The following is a 26,869-nucleotide window of genomic DNA, read 5'->3' as shown; positions in this document are numbered from 1 at the left end:
AGGCAAAGAAAAATATTAAACAATAAGCCATACATCTGAAATTTTTTTTATTAACCTCAATAGTGTCAAAAATTTAACTGGGGTTAAATAGTTAACACCGTGTAAAATTTTTGACACTATTGAGGTGATTAAAAAATTTTCAGCTGAAAAAAATGTATTGGACTCTGGGACCTGGTTAAAGGAGAATGGGCATTTTGGACGTTGAGCGGCCATTAATGAAATTGGTATCAAATGAAAGGAAAAACTTTTACATAGGAAGTTTCGCTGTATTCCTTTAAGCATCGTTTAATGTGTGAAGGGAAAATTAAATTATATTTTTATTTTAAATACAAAAAATGATGCTCTGTCATTTTCCCTAGCCCTGAAGACATTGATCTTGAAAATCCGACCAATATTTTTTTATTAAAAAGGAGTTTTATGGCAGAAAAGAGGCAGAGAAAAATATTAAACAATAAGCCATACAGCTGAAATTTTTTTGTTCACCTCAATGGTGTGAAAAATTTTACACGGTGTTAACTATTTAACGCGATTCACACACGGCCTTAGTGTAACTTCGGGTACCTACGTGTTAACGCGTGTGGGAGGAACAGATTTAAAGTGTTTAAAAAGTTAAGCCCATAGAAATCTCCGGGCTAAACAACTAAGCCTAAGGGGCTAAAGTGTTGTTGCATTTAACAAGTAAATTGGTTAGCCACGACTGCGTTTTTTTTAAGTTAAGACCGGTTGTAATAAAAAACACGCCTATTGATTAACGAGTACATTAGGTGTGTTTTTTTTTAATACCACCGGTCTTAACTGGACAAAAAAAAATACAGTCGGGGCTAAGCAATTTACATGTTAAATGCAACAATACTTTAGCCTATTGGGCTTAGTTGTTTAGCCCGGAGATTTCTCAGGGCTTAACTTTTTAATCAGTTTTAAATCTGTGCTACCAAACTAAATTTTTCATAAATTGTTTAGAATTTTTTTAAAATGGATACCTATCACCTGACATATGATCATAGATGATAAAGTGTCAGAATTAAAATACATATATTCATAAGTAATGCACCTACCTATAAACTCGAATACCTTTTGAAAAATACATATATGCCCTGCAAAAGTGCAAATCAAAAAGGCTAATTTATCATAAAAGTAAGTTTTTATTTTGATTCTATTTTGTTTTTCAACTTTAATCAATTAATTTTATATTCAATTGAATGCAACACATAGTGATTTACCCTATACATAGTTAGTTACCTTTTACATGGCTATTATTTATAAACATTCACTTAAATGCATGCTTACATGTCACATAATTCGCTATCATTTTACTTATCTACGAGAAAAGCACACCGGTAGAACTATGTCTGCCTTTAAACGAAAGGTAATACGAATCCATTTAAGAAATAATAATTCCTCTTTCATCCGTGTTCTCTTCCTGTGTCACTAACCAAAAAGCGTTTCCATTTGAAAAATTGTTTACATAGTCGAAACTTGATCGAATTGAGTTTCAAATTTTCCAGAGTCCCGCCGCGCCTTCATGTCGCTTGAGTTGACTCCCCATCACTTTTATGTTATGCATTTGCATTATGTTCAGGAATACAAAAAAAAATTATTTAAAAAAAACTGGACTTGTTTTGTTCTTAAAATCCACATCAGCACAATTATTTTCTTAAAGCTTCAAGTCCGCCAATTTTTCAGAATATCCATATTTTAGTTCAGTGTTTGACGGTCGTGCATTGTGCAATACAGTTGATAATTTGCGGGAGTTTTTCTTTGTGAATTTAATGTTTTTCTAGCAGTGCAGTGTGAATATATAACTTTTTATAAACCTTTTTTTTATGGATAGTTTAAAATTTAAATGTAAGTTCTATTTTATTATTGGATCTAATATAGAAATAGGTTCTTTCATCTTTGATTTTTTTAAAGTGAACTAAAAAAATATTTTTAGTAAGATTATTAAATATAAACATAAAAAAGTTTTCTTTGGATGGATTTTGTTACCAGTTTATGTCCTTATTCCCTAGTGCTTTAATTGTAAATTTACCAACATTAGTTTTACGCTCATACTGTGCTCTGTCAAGTCATTAAATTTACTTTCAGTATAAAAAAACACTAAACAAAGCTTAAGCGCCACCCCAAGTTTATTTAGAATTGTACAAAAAGGAAAGAAAAATGCATCCTAAAAACTCGGAACATTGAGTACTGTTCTATAAATCTTGAAAAAAGTTATACAGTAGGTGTAAGATTTGGATTGCTAAATTCAAAACAAATAGGTAATGGTAATTTGGGTAAATTTAACACTAACAAATCCATAAAAACACATTTTATGAAACAAATAATTCTACTTAGGCCGTGTGTGAATTGCGTTACATAGTTAACCCCGTGTAAAATTTTTGACGCTATTGAGGTGAATACAAAACTTTCAGCTGTATTATTTATTGTTTAATATTTTTCTCTGCCTCTTTTCTCCCATGATAATCCTTTTAATAAAAAAAAAAAAAAACAAAACCATCTTGAAAAAAAAATTATCTAAATTTAACCAGGTCTCAGAGCCCTTAACATTTTTAACAGCTGAAAATTTTGTATTAACCTCAATAGTTTAAAAAATTTTTCACGGGGTTAAGTATTCAACGCAATTCACACACGGCCTTAATTTGCTTGATTTTCCTTCTCTTTATTATTGGTACTGTGATATTCTATGTTTACTAATCATAAGTGCTCTACAATTTTGTTTCTATAATGCTTTACAGAAGCAACAATTGCATTTGTAAAGCTTTATAACACCAAAATTTTTGTCGGGTGTGCTGCTTTGATAAACCGTTACTGAAAAACAGCTGAAGGTCACATTAGTTCTTGAAGTAAAGCAATCCAAAAAGTATGAAATTAACGTTCGTAAAAGTTATAGGTATAAAATTTCTATTTATTAATTTTTGTATTATAATTTTATTCATCAGTCGAGGGCGTTCCAAGGTACAGTGATGGCCTTGCAGCAAGAATTCAATAATACTTTGAAGGCAAAAATTCTTGTAGGTATTATTCAATTTTTAAGTGCCTATTGATGGATCTATATTTCAGTTAAAAATATATTTTTCTTAGGCCGTGTGTGAATTGCGTTAAATAGTTAAATCCGTGTTAAATTTTTGACACTGTTGAGGTGAACAAAATAATTTCAAAAAAAAAATTTATTGTTTAATATTTTGTCTGCCTTTTTTCTGCCATGATACTCCTTTTTCTTAAAAAAAAAGCAAAACAAAACCATCTGCAAAAAAAATTTAACTCAAATTTCCGGAGCCCAATAAATTTTTAACAGCTGAAAATTTTTTATTCACCTCAATAGTGTCAAAAATTTTACACGAATTTAACTAATTAACGCAATTCACACACGGTCTTAAAGATCCAATATAATATAATGTGCAATTGACCCGTGTTGCCGTCGGACAAAAAATAATAAAACACCGATAACAGTTTTGCAGTTAAATGCACACATTTTTATTTGCCAAACGCTATACATAATTATACACAAATGTTAGTTCATACCTATTTTGATTATTGACTTCGCATTTGAACAGAAATGTTTGAAATTATGTCACAGAAACTTTTACATTTCAATAGTATTTTCAAACCCCATAGATTGTTTTACTGTGAACTTAATGGTGTAGGTGCACCACCGAATTTTAACCCAACTTTTTTACTAGATATGTTCTTTCAAATAAAAGAGAATTTCGCCTTTTTACGTTATTGGTAGTCCAGTGAACGAATATGTTTCACCCCATAAAAGAATGGAGAGCTTAAATTTTTTGTTAAAAAAGATTCAAAAACAACAGTCAACTTCCGCGCTCTCGCAAAAAAACCATCGAATTTGTTTTAGTTGTATTCTTCCATTTCTTCCCGGTGCATTATAACATGAAAAAAGTCTACCATAAGCATAATATACGTAAAACGTAAAATTATTTTTTATAAACACGGAAAAGATCGTATTATTTTAACTAAAAAAAATTCGTATTCTGTTTAAACTTCAGTTTTTCTACTTAGCTAGGATATACACAATAACAACTGCTTTTGTGGGTAACTCCTTTTTTTCCGAGGTCAGTTCAACACGTGTATATTTTTTTTAACAATTTTTTTTGTTTATTATGATGGCTATATGTTTCGCAAAAGTTTTTTATTAATGGCATTAGTTTTTAACGTTTATTTATAAAAGTAACTGACATTTTTGAACTTTTTATTTGAAATTCAAATTTTTTTGATAAGGACTTCAGTTCTGCAATAAGGAGCAGAGAATTCAATCAAATCCATTTGAGATTTTTGTGCAAATGTCAGTTATTTAATTCATTGATTAATTAATAATAAATCTTTTTAATATAATTTATCCCATTCAAATATACGTCGGGACAAAAATTTATGTTTTAATTTTTTATTTACATAAACAAATCAATTTGACCAGAAAAGCCCAATTAAACTACTTAAATTATACATTTGTCCAATTTTATAAATTTGTATTTATTTTCAGGAGACTATATTATGTGAATTTGAAGTTTGGATGTGTAAATCCTTTTAGTGTCAATTTTTGAACGTGGGAAAAAGCCACTACCTCGCTGTCACGTGGTTCCATTTTTTTATAATTCATGTGATGTGACGTAGTGGAACATTCCCATCGTTTGTCACCTCATATCACGCGATTCGTCATAAAACCATAATATTTTTGTAAATTTCTTCTCATGTTTAGTAGTGTTGAGAATCAAGTGGATGATAAACTTATTAATTTTCTCATCAAGCAGCTGTGCCGTAACAATCAGGAACGATACAACTGTCGGTTTGTATAGGTTGTTTTGAAATTTTTGGACAAACAAAGCCAACAAAGTTAAGTTCTGATACGGATTCGTGTTGCTGTAGGAAGCTATCTCAAATGTAAGATTTTACTTTGTTCTACTTTATATTTATTTAAAACATGCATACTAAAAAACATTCATAATAAAATTTTAAAACAGGTTTAACTTATACTGAAGATAAAGTTGAGGTACATAGGTTAGACTCAACTTTTTTCCATGAGAATTGGTTGAGAAATGGTTCTTTATTGTTTTAACGCTGTGCCGCGTTGAGATTTTTATAAATATAAATTATTTTATCCCATGTCATTCCCCAACGTGACGATTGGAACGTGATGAAAAACTTATTCTATAATTCTACCGAAAAGTATACAAACCTCAACAAATGGTTAAAAACGCTTTTGTACGTCAAGCCTTAACATGTACCTGCGCGAAATATAAAAGAAAACATCGAAATCGTCAAGTTATTACAATTCCGAACAAAGCGATATATTAATGGAAGCAAAATAAAACTGTGGAAGTCAGTCATTATTTTGCTAAATATAGCATTCGCACTTTTATTTAAACTAAACACAAATTAGTTTCAACTTTCACAAATATATTTCACCTTTTAGCAAATATATTTCACCTTTTAGCAAATATAATTAAACTAAAAGCAATTATAATTAAACTAAAGCAAACTATTTAAACTTTTCGCAAATCTATTAAACCTAAACGCAAAATGATTTAACCTTTTCTAGAAAAGGCTTTTGGTATCATGCTATGAAGAAGGGATAAGGATTTAGAAGGTGAAATAAATTTGTGTTTTGGTTAAATAGATTTGCTAAAAGTTTAAATAGTTTGCGTTAGTTTAATTATAATTGCTTTTAGTTTAATTATATTTGCTAAAAGGTGAAATTTATTTGCTAAAAGATGAAATATATTTGTGAAAGGGTTAAGTAGTTTGTGTTTAGTTTAAATAAAAGTGCGAATGCTATAAATAAACATTTCACTTTGTTTCGAAGTTGAAAATCAAGAAAAAATAAAAGGTGGTTTGGAAGGTATATTATAGTTATAAATACGGTTTATCGAAGCTGCTGTTTTTTGTGAAAGAGATAATTCTCTACAATTTTCTCGTCATTAACATACAAATTTAAGCTTTAAAAAATTTCGTTTATTGCGACCACTTCAGTTGTCTTCCGATTCGAAGTTATGTTTCTCCCTAATGTACCCGCCATTGAGTTCGCAAGAATAACAGGGAGCAACGTAGAAATTGAGGCTTTAAGTGCCATTCATATGGATATGCTACCTGCTTCTGCGAATTGTTAATAGTCGCTGAATTTGACATTTCATTCATTTGGAGTGGTCGCAGAGAGCTGCGAACTGTTATACAAAAATTGAAGTAGAATTAAATTCGTGCGAATTATTTGTTAGTAGTTTTGTGGAATGCGTTTTGTATTTGTGGGCTGCAAATTTACATTTGGCAGTTATCAAATCGGAGTTGTTGGTCGCATAAAAAATATTAAAATGTGTTTATTTTGTAGTTTTTACTTGTGAAGTTCATATTAAGGCCGTGTGTGAATTGCGTTAAATAGTTAAATCCGTGTTAAATTTTTGACACTATTGAGGTGAATAAAAAATTTTCAGCTGTTAAAAATTTATTGGGCTCTGGAACCTGGTTAAATTTGATTAAAATTTTTTTTGCAGATGGTTTCCTTTTGTTTTTTTTTTTTTATTAAAAAGGAGTTTCATGGCAGAAAATAGGCAGAGAAAAATATTAAACAATTTGAAATTTTTTCATTCACATTAATAGTGTCAAAAAATTTACACGGTGTTAACTATTTAACGCAATTCACACACGGCCTAAGAATGCTTTTTTCCAGTAGAAGCTTAAGACCTATGTTTAATTATTTGGTTTCACATGAAAGGTTATTTCATTACTTATTGTTTAAAGAACACAAATTATGAATTAGTCTTGTGAGACAGTCCACTAATAACATAAAATAATTTGAAAAATAACAGTTTTGTTTCTTATATTCAATCGAGAGTAATGCTTACAACTAAATAAATTGTTTTTTTTTTTTGTATCTAAAGCTAAACTTTGATTTGTATACATTATTTGAAAGGTAATAAAATTACCTTTCTTTGGATACCAAATAATTAAACATTGGTCTTATTCTTCTCCTGGAAAATGCATTCTTAACACACGGTAATATATCTATAACTTATACGATTAAAAAAATCATAATTTATATGCAGAAGCTTTCAGGCTTGATTCCACACCAGTCTCATGGCTTTAAGCCTTTATCCCAATTCCCATATAATTTGGCATAACTACTTTTTGTGGAAAATATTCAACTTTTGGAGTGATTAATTTCAAAAAGTTTTGATCTACAGAGCTGTGGTTGTTTTAAACATTTTCCATAATAGGCACTATTTACATTTTGAAAGCTAAAAACTGAAAAAAGTCCGAAAATTTCGCGGTTTTTCGCGCACCGCGGTATCATCACAGGTCTTTCAAAGGTGCAAGCTTGGTTTTTAACTGCCGTTGTCTATGCTAACAACATCCCAAAAAATCAGTGCATGCTAATTTTTGCAGAGGTATAATTCTGTCGTTTCTTGACAAAAAAAAATAAAAGTTGCATATTACCAAAGCATTTTACCTCTACTTTTTTTTATTAGTACAATTTTGTAACTTTTATTTTCATTGATTTTAGGTTAAAATTTTAGTCAAAACTAATTTTCATATTTTTTTAACAACCTTTTAATTTAATAGGCTATGAAAAGTGTCTTGGAATCATTTTAAAGGTTTGGTTTTCGAGTTAAATAAAAAAAACTGAAAACCGACCAGTGTTGCCGTTTTCTAAGAAATGCACCAATGGATTTAGTAGCTGTTTTGGCTCAAGTACACTTTTATGCCTAGGAATCATACTCAGCAATAAAAACTCTTGAATGAATTTGTTTCATTACAATCGATTTGTTTTTTACAATCGATATTAAAAACGTCGAGTGCGCATCGGAGAGTTAAAAAGTTTGAACCCACAAATCTGTACTTTTTGGATCTTTTCTGTTCTTTTCTGTGCGAGTCAGATTCATCAAACAGACCAAATATACACTATATTTTCTTTTTCAACGTCCTCAGTGGAAATACTTTCTTCATTAACTTAACTTGATTTGGGGTCACTTTTTTTTGTTGTTGTAAAGATCTCAGCTTTGGATGAATACCTTTCCAATTCACCATCTCTAATTCATGAACTGTTTTTGAATTCACAATGTATACCTATAGCTTTTTCGAAATTTGGGTCCGTTTCACCTTCAGTTTGCAAAAATCAAAATTTTTCTTCGGCTTCTGGTTTCCGCTTTGTAGTTTGCCACTTCCATAGCAGGATGCAGGAGGCTACAGATTGGCTTTTCAAATTTGTTTCATCCTTGTTTAGCGATTGCTTAACTTAAACGCCATTCACCGCGTTTAGAGATTGTTTATGGCCATTTAAAAAGATTGACATATTGAAAAAATATATTCTGTCATTTTAATTTGACGTTAAATCGTATAAACGTATAAGCAGAGATGTTTGTGTATAACCAATAGAGCTGTAGCAAATCGTATGTATTCGTTACTAAAATGCGGGTATTTGCTTCAGAAAAGAGTAACGAAACGTTACTTTCTAAATAGTATCGTTATTCGTATGTTTCGTTACTGGGTACTGAAGTAACGAAACATACGAGATACGAAAAACACGAGTAACGACCCCATTCCAATTTCAATACTAAATCATCGAAGTGATACACTCAATTCGTCGAATTTAGCATCTCGTATCGATATCGTTACCTAAGTCGGAATGCTAACTACAGATAATTATCTGGAGTTTACTTTTGTCTCGTTAAAAACAGTAGAGCAAAAGTATCGTTTTGTTATCGATAATACATAATTTATACAGAAATATCAAAAGAGACGTTTTTGGTACTTTCTCTATGCAGCCGAAATATACCCATGCCGCAACTAATGTGTTTATGACCTTAGCTGCGTTCCTTTGGAAATATTTATCTACTTTTTAGTACTTAAAACCACAGAACACATAAAAAGGTAATATATTCCGGAATGACATTGGTCGCCAGATTGTCAAAACATGACACTTTGGCGACCAATGTCAGCTACCGAATTCTTAATTGTTTAAAATACCGACGAAAAACGCACAAAAACCGATAAACCACACACACCACCAATTTTTAAACAATTATTTACCATTTCCCGCGATGAAACACGAAGAAAATTTGTTATTTTTCAATTTATAATATTTTTAAATGACATTTTATAAATAAAAACAAAAACAAATTTCCTGTTTACTGCGATTGAAATATAAAAATTAAAGGCCTACCTGACAGATTGGTGCCCATTTTTGACAAACAAATTTTGACAACGTTCGGAATATATTACCTTATTATGTGTACTGTGCTTAAAACTACTTTGATCTACTTTGCTATACTGAAAAAGTAGTTCAAAGCAGCTTTAAGTACTAAAAAGTAGATAAATATTTCCAAAGGAACGCAGCTCTTCTTGTTAATGGTCTTGAAATGTAGCTTATGAATGTACAAAAGTTTTTTGGCTTTTCAAAAAATTTATTTATTTCCAGTGCAAAATTTTCAACTAAAAAAAGCGAGAAAACGAGGTTTGAAAATCACTCTCAATAGAAAAAAAAAATGAAAAATTGTTCGACATGGTTGTATTGAAGTGTTAATATTCCGGGATCAGCGCTATGTCCTTTTGAAATAAAGGTCTCTAAAGAATTATGATAAGATTACGGAACGAATATAAACAAAAAATCACCAAAGTTTTGTCGAAAATTTAGAAAAAAAATCAAAAAAAGTTTCCATGTTTGATTAGAAAAAAACAGTATAGCTACCTTCAAACTCTTATAACATGAGAACGAAGCAACATAAATTAATGTTTATGGCCTTAAAATGTAGCTTAGATTATAAAATTGTTTTTTGGTTAAAAAAAAAAATTTTTACACCCTTATACCAACGTACGAAACATACTTAACTCACCAAACATACGAAACGTATCAAATACATGAAATATACGAAATGTACGAAACATACGAAGCATGCGAAAGTAACGAAACATGCGAAACACACGAAACTACGAAATATACGAAAAATGCGAAACATACGAAAGTAACGAGTAACGATATTATTGATGCGGTTACTAGTATCAAAAGTAACGTATACATGCGGGTACTCGTTTTGTCGTTACTTTTACAGCCCTAATTAACCAAATAACATTCAAAGTAATGGGCCCACATTACCGAACAGAGAATCATAAATGAAGGATCCAGGAAAAACGGCCAATGTCCATTTTTTATCAAAAATAAACTAATGATGAGGTATTGTAGTATTTACTGAGCACTGTCTGATGGCATCCTTACTTTTAGAAAACAAATTGAAGCCTTGCTAAGGAAATAAATAACTGACGTGCCTTTTGTATTAAGTTGTAAGAAGAATAAAATTTTAAAATGCGTTTTTCTGGAATGAGTTGGAATGGACTTGTGCTGTTTTTCCCCTGGAACCTTCACATGATTTAAACGTGTTAAATGTTATAAGAAACAACACCAGAAGAAGATCAAAAAAAATTTACAAAAATAGATTCAATCCTATGGAACTTGAAGAAAAGTTTTTTAGACAAAAATATCAATTTTCAAAAGCCGCAATGATAAAAATAATAGACCTCGTACGATCTGATCTTGAAGGGTCCAATAGAGATTGCCACACTCCTCCTGTTCTGAAAGTGATGGCTGCGATAATGTATTGGGGCAGAAATGAGGTATTTCATGGTAAAATACACAATTACAAGAGATTTTAACATCCTGATATGATTTAGTTGCAAGATGATGGAGCTGACATCCATGGATTTAGCCAACCCACGCTATGTGTGATCACCAGCGCTTTGCAAAGGCATTCACGTCAAAAAGACCGCAATTCGTGAAAATGCCAACAGGTCAAGAAAATTGAGGGGTTCAAATCGATTAGTGGTCTCCCAAACATCATAGGAGTAATAGACTGCATCTGCTTCTGCACCTACATAAGAATCCCGAAAGTTTGTGACTCAGCTGATCAGTATTATGTTAGTAGACAAGGGTACTATTCGATTAATACATAGGCGGTTTGTGATTCTACTCTTAAAATCCGAGGCATTGTTTGTCATTGGCGACCAAGGGCGGACTGGCCCACCGGGCATTCTGGAATTTCCCGGTAGGCCCTCGGGCATGGCGCCTTGTCGCCATGTCGCCATGTCGCCTTGTCGCCATGTCGCCTTGTCGCCATGTCGCCTTGTCACCATGTCGCCTTCTCGCCATGTCGCCTTGTCACCATGTCGCCTTCTCGCCATATCGCCTTGTCGCCATGTCGCCTTGTCGCCATGTCGCCTTGTCGCCATGTCGCCCTGTCGCCCTGTCGCCTTGTCGCCTTGTCACCATGTCGCCATGTCGCCTTGTCGCCATGTCGCCCTGTCGCTTTGTCGCCATGTCGCCTTGTCGCCTTGTCACCATGTCGCCATGTCGCCTTGTCGCCTTGTCGCCATGTCGCCTTGTCGCCATGTCGCCATGTCGCCTTGTCGCCATGTCGCCTTGTCGCCTTGTCGCCATGTCGCCATGTCGCCTTGTCGCCATGTCGCCTTGTCGCCATGTCGCCCTGTCAACATGTCGCCATGTCGCCTTGTCGCCATGTCGCCTTGTCGCCTTGTCGCCATGTCGCCATGTCGCCTTGTCGCCTTGTCGCCATGTCACCTTGTCGCCATGTCGCCATGTCGCCTTGTCGCCATGTCGCCATGTCGCCTTGTCGCCTTGTCGCCATGTCGCCTTGTCGCCTTGTCGCCATGTCGCCTTGTCACCTTGTCGCCATGTCGCCTTGTCGCCATGTCGCCTTGTCGCCATGTCGCCTTGTCGCCATGTCGCCTTGTCGCCATGTCGCCATGTCGCCCTGTCGCCTTATCGCCTTGTCGCCATGTCGCCATGTCGCCATGTCGCCCTGTCGCCTTGTCGCCATGTCGCCATGTCGCCATGTCGCCTTGTCGCCATGTCGCCCTGTCGCCTTGTCGCCTTTTCGCCATGTCGCCCTGTCGCCATAACGCCATGTCGCCTTGTCGCCATGTCGCCATGTCGCCTTGTCGCCATGTCGCCCTGTAGCCTTGTCGCCTTGTCGCCATGTCGCCATGTCGCCTTGTCGCCATGTCGCCTTGTCGCAATGTCGCCATGTCGCCCTGTCGCCTTGTCGCCATGTCGCCCTGTCGCCTTGTCGCCTTGTCGCCTTGTCGCCATGTCGCCATGTCGCCATGTCGCTTTTCGCCATGTCGCCCTGTCGCCATAACGCCATGTCGCCTTGTCGCCATGTCGCCATGTCGCCTTGTCGCCATGTCGCCCTGTCGCCTTGTCGCCATGTCGCCATGTCGCCTTGTCGCCATGTCGCCCTGTCGCCTTGTCGCCATATCGCCATGTCGCCATGTCGCCATGTCGCCTTGTCGCCATGTCGCCCTGTCGCCTTGTCGCCTTGTCGCCTTGTCGCCATGTCGCCTTGTCGCCATGCCGCCATGTCGCTATGTCGCCTTGTCGCCATGTCGCCATGTCGCCATGTCGCCTTGTCGCCATGTCGCCCTGTCGCCTTGTCGCCTTGTCGCCATGTCGCCTTGTCGCCATGGCGCCATGTCGCCATGTCGCCATGTCGCCTTGTCGCCATGTCGCCTTGTCGCCATGTCGCCTTGTCGCCTTGTCGCCATGTCGCCATGTCGCCATGTCGCCTTGTCGCCATGTCGCCTTGTCGCCATGTCGCCTTGTCGCCTTGTCGCCATGTCGCCTTGTCGCCATGTCGCCCTGTCCCCATGTCGCCCTGTCGCCATGTCGCCTTGTCGCCATGTCGCCTTGTCGCCATGTCGCTTTGTCGCCATGTCGCCATGTCGCCATGTCGCCCTGTCGCCATGTCGCCTTGTCGCCATGTCGCCTTGTCGCCTTGTCGCCATGTCGCCTTGTCGCCATGTAGCCTTGTCGCCATGTCGCCTTGTCGTCATGTCGCCTTGTCGCCATGTCGCCTTGTCGCCATGTCGCCATGTCCCCTTGTCGCCTTGTCGCCATGTTGCCTTGTCGCCTTGTCGCCTTGTCGCCATGTCGCCTTGTCACCATGTCACCTTGTCGCCAAGTCGCCTTGTTGCCATGTCACCTTGTCGCCATGTCGCCTTGTCGCCTTGTCGCCATGTCGCCTTGTCGCCATGTCGCCGTGTCGCCATGTCGCCATGTAGCCTTGTCGCCTTGTCGCTATGTTGCCTTGTCGCCTTGTCGCCATGTCGCCATGTAGCCTTGTCGCCATGTCGCCTTGTCGCCATGTCGCCTTGTCGCCAATGCACCATGTCGCCTTGTCGCCATGTCGCCATGTCGCCTTGTCGTCATGTCGCCATGTTGCCTTGTCGCCATGTTGCCTTGTCGTTATGTTGCCTTGTCGCCTTGTCGCCATGTCGCCTTGTCACCATGTCGCCTTGTCGCCATGTCGCCATGTAGCCTTGTCGCCATGTCGCCTTGTCGCCATGTCGCCTTGTCGCCATGTCGCCATGTCGCCTTGTCACCATGTCGCCTTGTCGCCATGTCACCTTGTCGCCATGTCGCCTTGTCGCCATGTCGCCTTGTCGCCATTTCGCCTTGTCGCCATGTCACCTTGTCGCCATGTCGCCTTGTCGCCATGTCGCCTTATCACAGCTTACAAATAAATATGAGTAAAAATAGGTCTTTCCAAAATGAAGATGCGCATCTGAAATTTTGGGATTTTCGCTCGGAGATTTTTTTTTTTGAGATTTTTTCCTGGAGATTTTGTCTATACCCAGGTCTATCTATACTTACGACGACGCGACGCACGCACGTATTGTTGTACTAGATTTGTAATTCCCTTTTTTTTACGTTTCCCGTGTAACAATGAAACAAAAAGATTGTTAATCCAAATTTAATTAACGTTGCTTAAAGGCTGCGTTAATATTTAAGCAAGGTTGACTAAACAAACTTCGAGAACCATTTTAAGAAAATCTAAAAAATACGGCAGTTTAAGCTTAATTTTGTTTAAAAGTATTTAGTAGGTACAGTAAACAGGAGTTGAAAATGGGTCATCTGAACTGTATACCAAACCAAACTGTTTACCAAAAATCAGCGTGTTACAAATTTTTTCCTTTGACAATTTTTCGTCTATTCTTACTGGATTAGAAAGCATTTGTTTAATTTAAAATACAATGTTGAAATTGTGAAAACAAATTTCACCAAAAATTTTACGAATGTTTTTCACATTTTTAGGTTTTGTCTTTAATGAATTGTAAAATCCGCGTAGAATTTGACAATTCAATAGATTTTCTTTTTTTGAGAATTTTTGACAGAAAAGGAGAAAACTAGTTTTATTTTCCAGGCACTGGAAGTATTTCAAAACCGATATTTGTTCTATGTTTTAAGCCTAATATGCAGCTATAGAGAAACGAAAAAATTTGAAGTCGCCAAAGTCAAAGTAAAAAAATTAAAGGACAAATCAAAAAATTCATGAAAAAACATCATATAAGTTTTAAAGCAAAAACAAAACAAATTTAATTTCGTTAACGTAATTTTGTATTCAGCTGCGCACTAGGCTTTAATATGAATAATACGATTTTGATTTATAAACTTGTTTTGATAAAACTCGCAACAAAACTTGTTCTATCGAAAACTAGTTTTGTTTATTTTTATTTATTTTGGAAAATATGAATAATAAAGACGTAAGTGATTTAAATCTGTTACTCAGCTAAGTTCGACATAGATTTTTATGTGTAACAATAGATTTATGCATAACTTAAAAGTTATTTGGAAAATTGGAACATAGCTATTAAGAGGATTTATGTTTTTAATTAAATCAAATAGCGCAATATTAGCCTGTTCCATTGGATGTGGTAGTTTACTCGTGAGGAGAAATCTAGTACAACTACACACCTATCTCTTCGAGTACAAGATCATGTGTTGATTGTAGTAGGTACTAGATCTGCTCATGAGTTAACTCCTACCTTCAATGGAACGTTGCTATTTAAAACGAACCCATCTTTTTGAAAGCCCTAGCCCTACGCATATACACTACCTATGTACCTATGTTTATGAACATTAAACATTTGTATGTGTTATGTGTATAAATTTGCATGACTTTCTCGTAAAAGAAATTGAAAGTCCATACCTATCACAGTAAATAAGCTACCTATAACTAAAAAAAATCTTTTTTTTCTTGCCAATCATTTTGATAAAAATCTGATCGCCTTTGAGGAAATAATTATTAATTATTCCTTCGTTATGGTCGTCGTCTATGTCTTCTTTTCATGTTTGTTTCATCAAGACAATGGTGCAGAAACATTTGGTTTTGGCGGAAAAACAATTCGTTTGTAATTGTTCAAAAAGTGGAAAGAGAATTATTTACAGATTTTATTCGCAAGTTGCAACAGTGAAGATATGTACATTTACATCTCTGTTCATGGTGGATGCATTTTCCGGTTCTGTTAATTGATGCAGATCGAAATCAATGGCCGCAGCTTACGAAAGTGTTATTTATTTGAAACGATTGTTTTTTTTTCAAATGTCTATTCCATAATTTAAGATAAATGGTAATGTACTTTAAAAAACGAAGAATTATTTTTTAAATAAGAATAAATCGATCAATCATCTTCCTCATTTCACTTGTAGCTCAGGGAAATTAGTCAAAATATGGGCATGAAATCGGATTTTTCGCGGGACAAATTTTTTTTCATGGAACGTATTCGAGTGGTTGTTCTTATCATAAAAGTCAATTTATTGGGATGATAAGCGGTCGATGTTTCGGCAAGTTACCTTAAAAGTTGGTGTGTTCAATTTTCTTTTCAAAGTGGCATACAATTGTTGAGAATATTCCATAAATAACCGAGATAAAATTAGTTTTCTTAAGAAATCCGACTTTCTTATTATTATTATTATTATTCTTATTTTAAAAGGTTCTGAAAGGGTACAAAACTTAAATAATATGGAAAAATTACCTAGTAAAAGTCGGATTTCTTAAGAAAGTAAATTTTATTTTTAAACAAAATATATGGCTGCGATTTTTTTAATTATTTTTCTGATAACTGTCACCACCTACCCTATCTACCGTTTTCGTTTCGACGTTAACTTTTGGGACACCCTGTATATAGCTGATGCTCGATCATTTTTCCTAAATCTGGACACCTCAATCTCGGCGATGCGGTTCGTAGAACTCAAAATATAAGCTTTATTAACTTACCATATAGTAATTTTAAATTTAGATTTAGATTTAGATTTAAGCCTGGTACGCTGCTCGCGCTAAATTTTAGCTGAGATAAAATTCCCATACAAGTTATCGATAACTTGAATGGGATCCATTTTATCTCGGCTAAAAATTTTCGATAATTTGTATGGCAGCTAAAATTTAGCGCGAGCTGCGTACCAGGCTTTAGGAAAAATTATAGAGCATCAGTTTTTATATTTATAATTTGAAATAGTTTAAATTTGGCCCATTTACATTAACTGGAAAACTTACGTTATTTAACCCCCCCAAAACCGTATAAGCATAAAATTAGAGTTGTCAAGGCTTGGCCACATTGGAGGGTATGCGGTAGCGGTACGGGTAGCGGTGAGGGTACTTGTATGAAAAAAATTCCAAACTGACATATCAACGTTCAAGTGTGAAATTTTTTTAGTACAAATATCGTTACCGCTATACCGCATACCCTCCGGTATGGCCAAGCCTTCAGGCCTTTGAATTCGATAAGACGCGTATGGCTGCAAAACTGCGTACTTATATTCTGGTTATATCTCTACTCCCAAAATTTGCTCGGCCTAATAGCAAAAAACTTGCTTTTTTCTCACTTTTTACTACTACATAGAGAATTTCGGAGCAAGATTACTTCTACAATATGATGGCTTATTACTCTTAAACGATGAGTCCTATCCAAAAGTTGTCTTTGAAAAACTGGTACATAATGTACTCCTTTATATTACTACATTTTTTGTTTTTTTTTTGTCTTTCAAAAAGAAAAAAAAATGTTTTGATTTGGTTAAAATTCAAAAATTGCGAATTTGTGTACCTAGCTTCTAAAATATGATTTTTTTTACATATATTTTTAACTCATATCATATACTATAACGCTTTCGGCAAAATAGCTGAAGATATGCTTAAGTAACACTTATCGCTTTGAAGTTAGTGCACTCAAAAGAGTGGAATATATCGTTTTTTTGTCTATATTATCGTCAAATGGTCAGTGTTATCTAAACAAATTTTTATAGCATGTGTAGATTATGTGTTTTTTTTACATATTTTAATTCAGTTTTCATTTCTCCAGAGCTGTACTTAAAAAAAAATTTTTAATCAAAAAAGTCAGTTTTCAATACCTACTTAACTCTTCTAAAATGCAGTTTTTAAAAAATGTTTTAAATTTATTATATAGCCCATGATGTTGTCCATAAGAAATATTCAGAAATACTTTTTCAAAGCTGTCATCGTTTAGAAGATATTAGCTTTCAGAAAGAGGTCTATATCTACGAAAAATCACGTATTTTGTATTTTATTCTTAAAGAGTTAAGTCCATCGTAAAACCTGGACAAAATTTAAGGGTCAAGCCTGGTACGCTGCTCGCGCTAAACTTTAGCCGAGATAAAATTCGCATACAAGTTATCGATAATTTGTATGGGATCCATTTTAGCTTAGATAAAATTTTTCGATAATTTGTATGGGAGCTAAGATTTAGCTTTTTTCACCAGTTTTGACTACTTATGCCGTGTGTGAATTGCTGTAAATAGTTAACACCGTGTAAAATTTTTGACACTATTGAGGTGAATAAAAAATTTATAGCTGTTAAAAATTTATTGGGATCTGGGACCTGGTTAAATATGAGTTAAATTTTTTTTGCAGATGGTTTTGTTTTGTTTTTTTTTTTTTTTTTTTATTAAAAAGCAGTATCAAGGCAGAAAAGAGGCAGAGAAAATTATTAAACAAAAAGCCATACAGCTGAAAATTTTTTATTCACCCCAATAGTGTCAAAAATTTACACGGTGTTAACTATTTAACGCAATTCACACACGGCCTTAGGCCGTTAAATTTTTTTTGCAGATGGTTTTGTTTTTTTTATTAAAAATGAGTATCATGGCAGAAAAAAGGCAGAAAAAATAAAAAAAATTTTTACTAACCTCAATAGTTAAACCGTTGCACAGTGGGTACCCTCCCATACAAAGTGCGGTCAAAAATATAATGACCATTTTTTTTAATGAAACGCCTGTATTATCATTTTATATGATTTATTATTGCAAAAAAATGCATCAAGTCAGTTTTTTAAATTTTTCCTTATTTTGAAGAAAAATAAAAAAAGGTAAAAAATTTTTTTTTTTAATTAAAAAAAAAATTGTTAATGCCGGAAATGGAACCTGACTGTCAGTCGAGCACCTTACCCCTACCCTCTAGTTCAGTCTTTTATAAAAATAATAGTGCCAAAAAGGAAATTTTTTCAGTTTGACGTTGTAATTTTTTTTTCTCCGTGTAACGTCATTTAAACTTGTATTACTCGAAAAGGGGAAAAAGGGAAAAAAATGGCGCTATTATTTCGAAAGGTAGTACAGTATTCTTCATTTGAGAACTAAAATTGTAGAGGGCACTCGAAGGCAAACCAACCAATTTAATAAAAACTAAGCTAAATAAAAATGATTAAAATTGCTTCGCTAACGAGCCCCATTTCAATTAGCCTTAATGTTATTTAACAATATAATTTATGTTTCTAGGAAGTATTAACCTTCTCGTTCAATATCCATAACAATTTAATACTGTTCACAATTTTGTAACACCCGCTATCACTATCGCAAGTTCACACCTTATAACTGCAGCGATAAGAAAACTGTACCTTTTTGTATATACCTACCGACTTTGAATGGCTATTAAGAAATGAAAAAAGGGGTAACCGTCAAACTATTTTTTCAAAAAAACTGATATTTACTTTTTTTATTTTTGACCTATGGCGGTACCCACTGTGCGTTGTAGCGAAACCATCTCCAAAGGAAAGAAGTAAAGAAGGAAGTTACCAAAACAATTTATAAACGATACTTTACTTTAATAAATTACATTAATTTCTTTAGTAGATTTGGGAAACACAATAAATGCCAGTTTGGAAAACAGAATAGATCCTGAAGGACATTGCAAAGATATACAAATACCAATCTTGCTGGAATCAAGTAATACTGAACTGTCATAATTTAAAAAAAAAAACTGATTTTTCAAGTACCTAACAAGTTCTAAATTTCGTATTTATTATTATTATTATTTATTAACAGAATAATTACAATTTAATTTACAAAGATAATATCACTGTGATAGTTCAAAAATCGACAGAGGGCTCTCATGCAGCGATGCCAACTGAGGCATAATTATGCCTTTTAGGCATAATTTTATTAACCAAGGCATTGAGGCTTATTTTTTATCAAAAAGGCATAATTTTTTTCTTTCTACTCTTGATTTATATTTTAAAACTTTCTTATAATTTTTTAAATATTTTGATAAAAAGACTAAAAACTAATATTTTCTATATCTTTTAAATAAAGGTTGTTCGAAATTTTATTTACAGAATTTGTTTTTACCATTTAACTCTGGTAGTGTTTAATTTTTCGAAGAATTTTGTTCACACTAATCACTTTTACTAAAAAAGAATCTAATTTTGTTGCTGTAAAAAGGTCTTAAACGCTTGCAAATAGGCTTATATTTTATATTGGTGAAAAAAATTGGCCGCTTATTTCTTCGAATTATATGAAGCAACGTCTTGAAATATTCCTTTCGAAGAAAAAAAGTTTCCGTTACATGACAAATAAGTTGCCTTTTCAATCGTCAGTTAGACTATCAGAAGAATAAATTTCAATATAAAAAATTTTATTCCTAGGAATAATCTCTATCTGAGGTTTATCTGACTATTGAAAAATTGGCCCTTAATGTATAAATTGATTAAATAAACATTTCGTTTTGTGTACTTTTTGTATATAATTTTTAAGCATAAACTAAGAAATTTAAATTGAGGCATAATTTATTTGAAAAGGCATAATTTTTTTTCAAGTGAGGCATAATTTTGACTGAACGGGTTGGCAACGCTGCTCTCATGTCTACTAAAGATAATTCGAGTATGCTGAACACGATGTCGTACTCAGTTTTTCTGGATTAGGTCAAATAAGAAAGATTTTTGCGTTTGAAATTTTGTTTGCACATGCCAAAAATGAGGGTATAAAACACCATTTATTTTCCAATTCTTGATTTTGTATCGATGAAAAATGATGGAAAATCTATTTTTTGGAAGGATTATACGTAAAAGAAGTTATTTGAAAAAAAAATCTGTCGAATGACATTTTAAATCATTATTTTATGGCAAAAAACGTCGACTTTTTTTTCCCCCTTTTATTAAATTTTTTAACTATAAAGGTACAAATTTATACGAAAATTCAAAAATTTTTTTTATACACACCTTTTATGTGTTAGTACTCTGGAATATTATACATATGTAGATGTAGATATTTAATTACAAAATCAGGCATGGTATCAAATATTTTTATTTAAATTTTTTTTAAGTTCAAAAACTATTTTTTTTCTTAAGGTTCAATCCTTTGGGATTCACTCTTTCACAAAAAAATACTCTTGAATATACAACTTTCATTATAAAAAAGAATAAGTTAAAAACTTTAACTATCTCACTGTTAAAAGTGCAACTTACTTTTAACATAAACTGTAACGATTTGTTGAAAAATCACAAAAGTTGCCGTAACTTTTTCGGAGTTTCAAAAACTTGCTCATACTTTTAGACATGGCCGATCGTACCAAAAGCCCCTTTTTTTTCATATTGCAAGTTTTATTTTTTGTCATACAACATAGTAAGAAAACGATTTTGCCCCCCACTTCCCCTACATATGTATTGCATTAAAACATTTTGTAATTTTTTTATTTTATAAACTAAAAATTTGAGAAAAAAATATGGTCTTGCTGCTACTTTTTTACACTTAGGCTTAACCAATATTGGAGGTAGGTAGGTAGGTTCTACCTATTCGTATTTGTAAACAAAGCCATATTCTATCCCGAAACACAAGATCAAATCGTTGCCACCAAGTGCTGCATTTTAATTTAAGTAAAACGAAAAATACAAGAAAAATTGAAGAAAAATCGACGTTTTTTTGCCATAAAATAATGATTTCAAATGTCATTCGAGAGATTTTTTTTCGATAACTTCTTTTACGAATAATACTTCTCAAAAAATAGATTTTCCGTCATTTTACATCGATAAAAAATTAAAAATTGGAAAATATATGGTGTTTTATACCCTCATTTTTGGCATGTGAAAACAAAATTTCAAACGCAAAAATCTTCCTTATTTGACCTAATCCAGAAAAACTGAGTACGCCATCGTGTTCAGCATACTCGAATTATATGTAGTAGGCATGAGAGCCCTCTGTCGGAAAAAAAAGTTCAATTTTCGAACACAGTGTATTTATAAAGATCACAAGCTGCAGAGACTAACGGCTCTTACTTAGCTTAATATAAATTTTAGATAAAAAAATGCAAAATGATAATACGAAGATAAGTAATTCATATTCTTATGTACGTTGTAGGTATTTTAATTATAAAGTTTTTTTTTATTAATTTAACAAATTCATTAATGATAGAAATATTATTAATTATTAATAATAATCGATGGTGACATTGAGCACTGTCCTAGACGAAGAATGTGTTTTATGCCGATTGCAGCGTTGCATATTGGGCAATTTGGAGGGTTTTCTTTCAGGAGTAGATGTTGGTGAGTGGAAGCTGTATGGCCTAATCGAAGTCTTACGAAATTAGTTATCGAGATGTTGGATGTTTTGGTGGGATAAATAGGCTGGGAGCAATCTGGGTTGATGCTGACCTAGTGGTGTGTGTAGGTTTTCCAACTGTTTTCTTTGTTTTTTTTTTTATCGTATTTTGGATAGTTTTAGTAGGATATTTTCTAGTTAATGAATCAACGAAATGTTGGTGCTTTGTGAGCTGTACCCGCCGCTTTGTCGGCATACCTATTCATTGCCTTTTGTATCAGAGTGGCCGGGGACCCACAATAATTTTTTGGTGAACATAAGAAGATTCCTTATTTTATTTACAACTGAGACGTGTAGTTGATGTTTAGGACAGCGTTTATAACTGATATGCTGTCAGTTGTTATTATGAATTTCCCACGTTTTGTGCATACATTTTTAGCAGCTTCTAATATTGTAACTGCTTCTGCTGTGAAGATCGACGCTTGTTCGCAGAGTAGGCCCGTGCTTACCAGTGATCCGTTCTCACGAATAACAGCAAAAGAGACGCTTTCACATGTTTTGGAACCGTGCATCGGTCGCACAGTCAGATATCTCCTAAGCAGATTCAATTCCTATTCTTATTTAAAACAATTGTTAAAATTTTGTTATATTAAATGCCATATTTTTTGGATCCCATACAATTTATCGAAAAAATTTATTCATGAATTTCAGCGATTCAATGAAAAATTCACACCATCGTTTTCAACTATAGATTGGTCATAATTTAGTGCGCGGAAAAAAACGAAGATAAAAATGTCAGCTTTAATAATTTATTTGCACTGTGAATAGATGAATGCTTTTATTGATGTTGCCTTTTTCTTTATTTTTTTTTATTTAGGTCTCTTGATAGATACCATTTGTGCCAAGCCCGCCCTATGGAATATAAAAGACGTCGGTTATAAAGATCGTGCTTTCAGGAACTATTGTGGATGGAAGTTCTTTTTGAGTTAGGTAGGTATGTTTTAAGCTAGATCCACACTAGGTTGATCAACACGTTCAATATACGTTCCAAATCGATATATACAAATTTATGTAGGTACATATATAAAAGTTAAAAATTCAGATATTATATATCAGGGTTTGAATTACGGCATACGTTCGTTATCGTATCGTTGCTATATGTCCCTATCTTTTTCTACTAAATAAATAGAGACAGAAATAATCCAAACGTTAACGTATGATCGTAATCGTGTGCTGTAATTCGACCCCAGACTGAAATGACGAATACAAAACTACACTAGGTTGATCAACACGTTCAATATACGTTCCAAATCGATATATACAAATTTATGTAGGTACATATATAAAAGTTAAAAATTCAGATATTATATATCAGGGTTTGAATTACGGCATACGTTCGTTATCGTATCGTTGCTATATGTCCCTATCCTTTTCTACTAAATAAATAGAGACAGAAATAATCCAAACGTTAACGTATGATCGTAATCGTGTGCTGTAATTCGACCCAGACTGAAATGACGAATACAAAACCACCACAACTACAAGTATGCGGTACCATTGTCATTCTTAGATGACACTAGGGAACCTAGAAAGTATTCAAACCTAAATTATGATATCCGTATGTGTACTTTTATATTTTGTTTACTTATAGAACAACGACGTTGATGACATCTGCCGATACTGAGACGGCAAGTGGGGTTTCAGAGAAAACCACTTCGAAAATAAAAAGTAAATTTGAACATAAATGCCAAAATTTTCACAAAATTATATATTAATGTTTCTTTTAATTTTAACTGTTTTTATCAGATCCACTAAAGTCAATGCAGCAAATTTTCCAGCAAGAGGCACTTACCATCCTCAAAGACATTAATACACCAAAGCCACAACAACCACAAGAAAAATCTTTTACTGCATTGACATGCGAGTTTATAAAGAAATATATGGAGGCGTTGCCAGATTCGGACCAATGGTCATTAAAGCTGAAACACAATCACGCTTTAGGGCGTCGCTTCGTTGCGTTACGTTGAGAATCTTCAAAGCGCGCTTCTGTCACTTTGACTTTGAACAGCTGATTGCAACATAAAATCTGCTGTCAAATAAAAAAAAAACTAAACAATTATTCATACAGCTGAAATTTTTTTTTCACCTCAATAGTGTCAAAAATTTTACACGGTGTTAACTATTTAACGCAATTCACACACGGCCTTGAGTTCAGGTGGCCTGCGTTGAACGCGGGGAATATAACATAGATCCCATCTTTCTACAAATTTGACACTGCCTAAAAATCTAGATATAAATTTTAAGAATATAAGTGCTTTCAGCTTGGAAATCGGTTAAAACAGAAAAAAGTTATACGCATAAAACTTTGAACGTCTTTCCTGAAAAAAAAAACAGTTATGATAGAAAAGAAAAAGACAGATTGCTTAAAAGCCCAATGGAAATACAGTCAAACTTCGATAACTCGAATTTTGTATAACTCGAACAGAAGTATGTGGCAGCACCGTTAGAGTTCATATCTCATAGGTTTTTTTTCCTCATAGTTCGAGCTTTTATAACTCGATTTTCTCTATAACTCGAACAAAAAATATGGCCTATGCATCAATTAAGTCGAATGATTTGTGGGAATTCCCATTTAATGAAACAAAATAAAAAAAAACATCACGTATTCATTTGAAATTCGAGTTTTGAAAAGAATTATCTTTTGATAACAGAACATTTTGAGGGAATTCCCATTTTAAGAAAAAAAAAATTAAAATATCACATGTGCATTTGAAATTCGAATTTTTAAAGCGAATTTTCATATAAAAATGAATACCTACATACAACCACACATATTTATTACATGTTTCGTTGCTGTTTCGAAGTTGTAAGTAGCACACATTTGTATTTCATCCAAAAGCACAAAATATATATGTACCTACCTATGTATGTAGGTATTTAAAATATTGAATTGCCTAGTTTTTTTTTAAATTTTAATCAACAATTTGGATAACTCGAAGTCTTGATAAGTCGAACTTTTATAGTGGATAATAGAAGTTCGATTTATCGAAGTTTGACTGTATATTAGACTGATTCAAAAAAAAATTTTTTTTTGTTCAAAGCATTGTTGAAAATATTGTTGGAAATGACGAAAAAAAAAAATACTGTAAAAGTTTCAGCCCTTAATGTTAACATTTAGTACATTTAGACCTCTAAGGCACTTTTCGCTAATTTTGAAGTGTCCTCAGGGTCATTTTCCGGGATAAAGCGCCATAAAAGCGGCGAATTTTCTTCGGCATATGTAACGCTAACGTGAAATGGTACAGGATAATATCTTTGTACAAATTCTGGTCCATTTTGGGGTTTATCTTCACTATTGGACCAACACCGTGCCAAAAAAAGGCAGCCTATACTATCGCGTTTTCACCACCTTGCTTAACTGCCTTAATGGTGTACTTTCAAGGATTGCTTCTGAAATGGATTTCCAGCTACCTTTATAAAAGAACACAATGTGTGAAATTGGGGAAATTCTTCTCCAATATCATACAAGCTTCATCAGGAGTTCCACAAGGTAGCCATCTGGGACCACTTCGTTCCAATATATTTGTTAATGATATCCCATCTCTTCCTGAAAATGCATCTTGTGTGATGTATGCTGATGACATGAACATTTTTCTTTGTATCAAAAATAGAATTGATCAGCAAAATCTTCAAAATGACTTAAATGTTTTATCTGATTGGTGTGATAGGAATATCCTTCCATTAAATATAACAAAATGTAATGTGTTTACGGCACATCGTATTTTAGTTCCAATGATCCACAACTACCATAATGTTCAACCAGATTCTTGATCGCAAATCTGAGATTCGTGATCTTGGAGTCATTTTTGATCCAAAATTGTCTTTTTCGTTACATATAGACTATGTAATTGCAAGGGCTAATTCAATGCTTGGTTTCGTCAAGCGAAACTGCAGCGAGTTTTCTAACCCTTATGCTCTGAAATCAGTGTACATGTCATTAGTTTGTCCGATCCTTGAATATTGTTCAATTGTTTGGTGTCCTTCTACTTCTATTGGGATAACTCGTATTGAAAGAGTTCAAAAGGCTTTCATAAGATTCGTAGTTAGGCAACTGAAATGGAGAATAGATACTCCAAGATATGCTTTGATTGGACTTGATTCTTTACAAAAAAGGCGTACTGTTCAGTGTGTACTGTTTGTCCATGATGTATTTTCATACCGTATCAAATGCCCACAGATAATTTATAATTTTGAAATCTATATTCCGGTGAGAAGATTGCGTCTTCGTTATTTCTTTAACAATCCTAAATATAGATGTAATTATGGTTGCAACGAACCATTTTCTAGATTCATAAAATTTTTCAACACTATATGTAATTAGGCTTGTGTAGTTCGCGAACGAACTAGTTCAATGAACTAAGTCATTTTGGTGAACTATGGAACTAAGTTCACTTACTTAGTTCAATTTAGTTCGCTGTTAGCAAAGAAGATTTTTTCAACAAAATAAAAAGCAACCTAGAGCAGTCGTAATATGACATGACTGAACAGCTTGCGATCACCTTACACCATAATTATTAATGTTTATGAGTTCTTTGGGCGAAAGGAAGTCCCATATGTACAAGGAATTTTCAAATGTTGTCACCAACAGCACCCTTCTTTTAGACCGACGAACGTTTAAAGAATAGTGGTTCAGACACTAAAGTGCATATGAAACTGCATCCAATCCTTTGCGGAGCGAAATCGGTTCATCTGCTCTACTTAAAGATTTAGATGTAAAAGTGCACAAAGTCGCTTATGCAAGTTTCAGCTTACAGCGTTTCTGCTTCAAGCACCACTACTCTAATTTCTGAGTAAGAACAAAAAACAATATAATAAAAGCAAAACGATCTTCTCCTACACTTCCAGGAGAAATCGGAAAACTTGACAAGTTATGGACAAAATTAAGAATTTTTATAAGAAATAAAATGTTTATCTATTATTTTTAACTTGATGTTTGTATTATATGTAGAGTACTTAAATTTTACACAAATTTGGATACATTTTGAAAAAAGTACCTAATTTTGTTTTTTTAATTCCAACAAAAACGGAGTCATTGAAATAAATTGAACTAGTTAGGAACTATATCAGTAGCGTGATTTGAACTAAAATGATCGATCACTCAGATGAACTAAAGTGCCCAACTCTATATGTAATGAACTTGATTTTTCTACGAACAGATGTGAATTTAAAATCCAATTGCAAAGCATATTATAAATTAGC

At 33.9% G+C, this 26,869-nt stretch overlaps 2 long non-coding RNA genes across 3 annotated transcripts; both read left to right on the top strand.

The window, feature by feature from the left end:
* The first annotated feature begins 1,188 nt into the window (after positions 1–1,188).
* On the top strand, positions 1,189–26,869 carry LOC129905193 (uncharacterized). Of its 2 annotated transcripts, XR_008770559.1 has the most exons (4): positions 1,189–1,845; positions 22,488–23,202; positions 23,262–23,338; positions 23,417–26,869. It is a non-coding gene; the product is annotated as an uncharacterized LOC129905193 (long non-coding RNA). The 2 variants fall into 2 exon arrangements; XR_008770558.1 differs by lacking the exon at positions 1,189–1,845 and having other exon boundaries at positions 21,820–23,202.
* On the top strand, positions 6,890–11,054 carry LOC129905194 (uncharacterized). The gene is made up of 2 exons (XR_008770560.1): positions 6,890–10,611; positions 10,669–11,054. It is a non-coding gene; the product is annotated as an uncharacterized LOC129905194 (long non-coding RNA).

The sequence above is a fragment of the Episyrphus balteatus genome, chromosome 1 (assembly GCF_945859705.1).
Source record: "Episyrphus balteatus chromosome 1, idEpiBalt1.1, whole genome shotgun sequence".
NCBI lineage: Eukaryota > Metazoa > Arthropoda > Insecta > Diptera > Syrphidae > Episyrphus > Episyrphus balteatus.
Note: the sequence above shows the minus strand (reverse complement) of the source record. Positions and strands in the feature narration are given on the sequence as shown.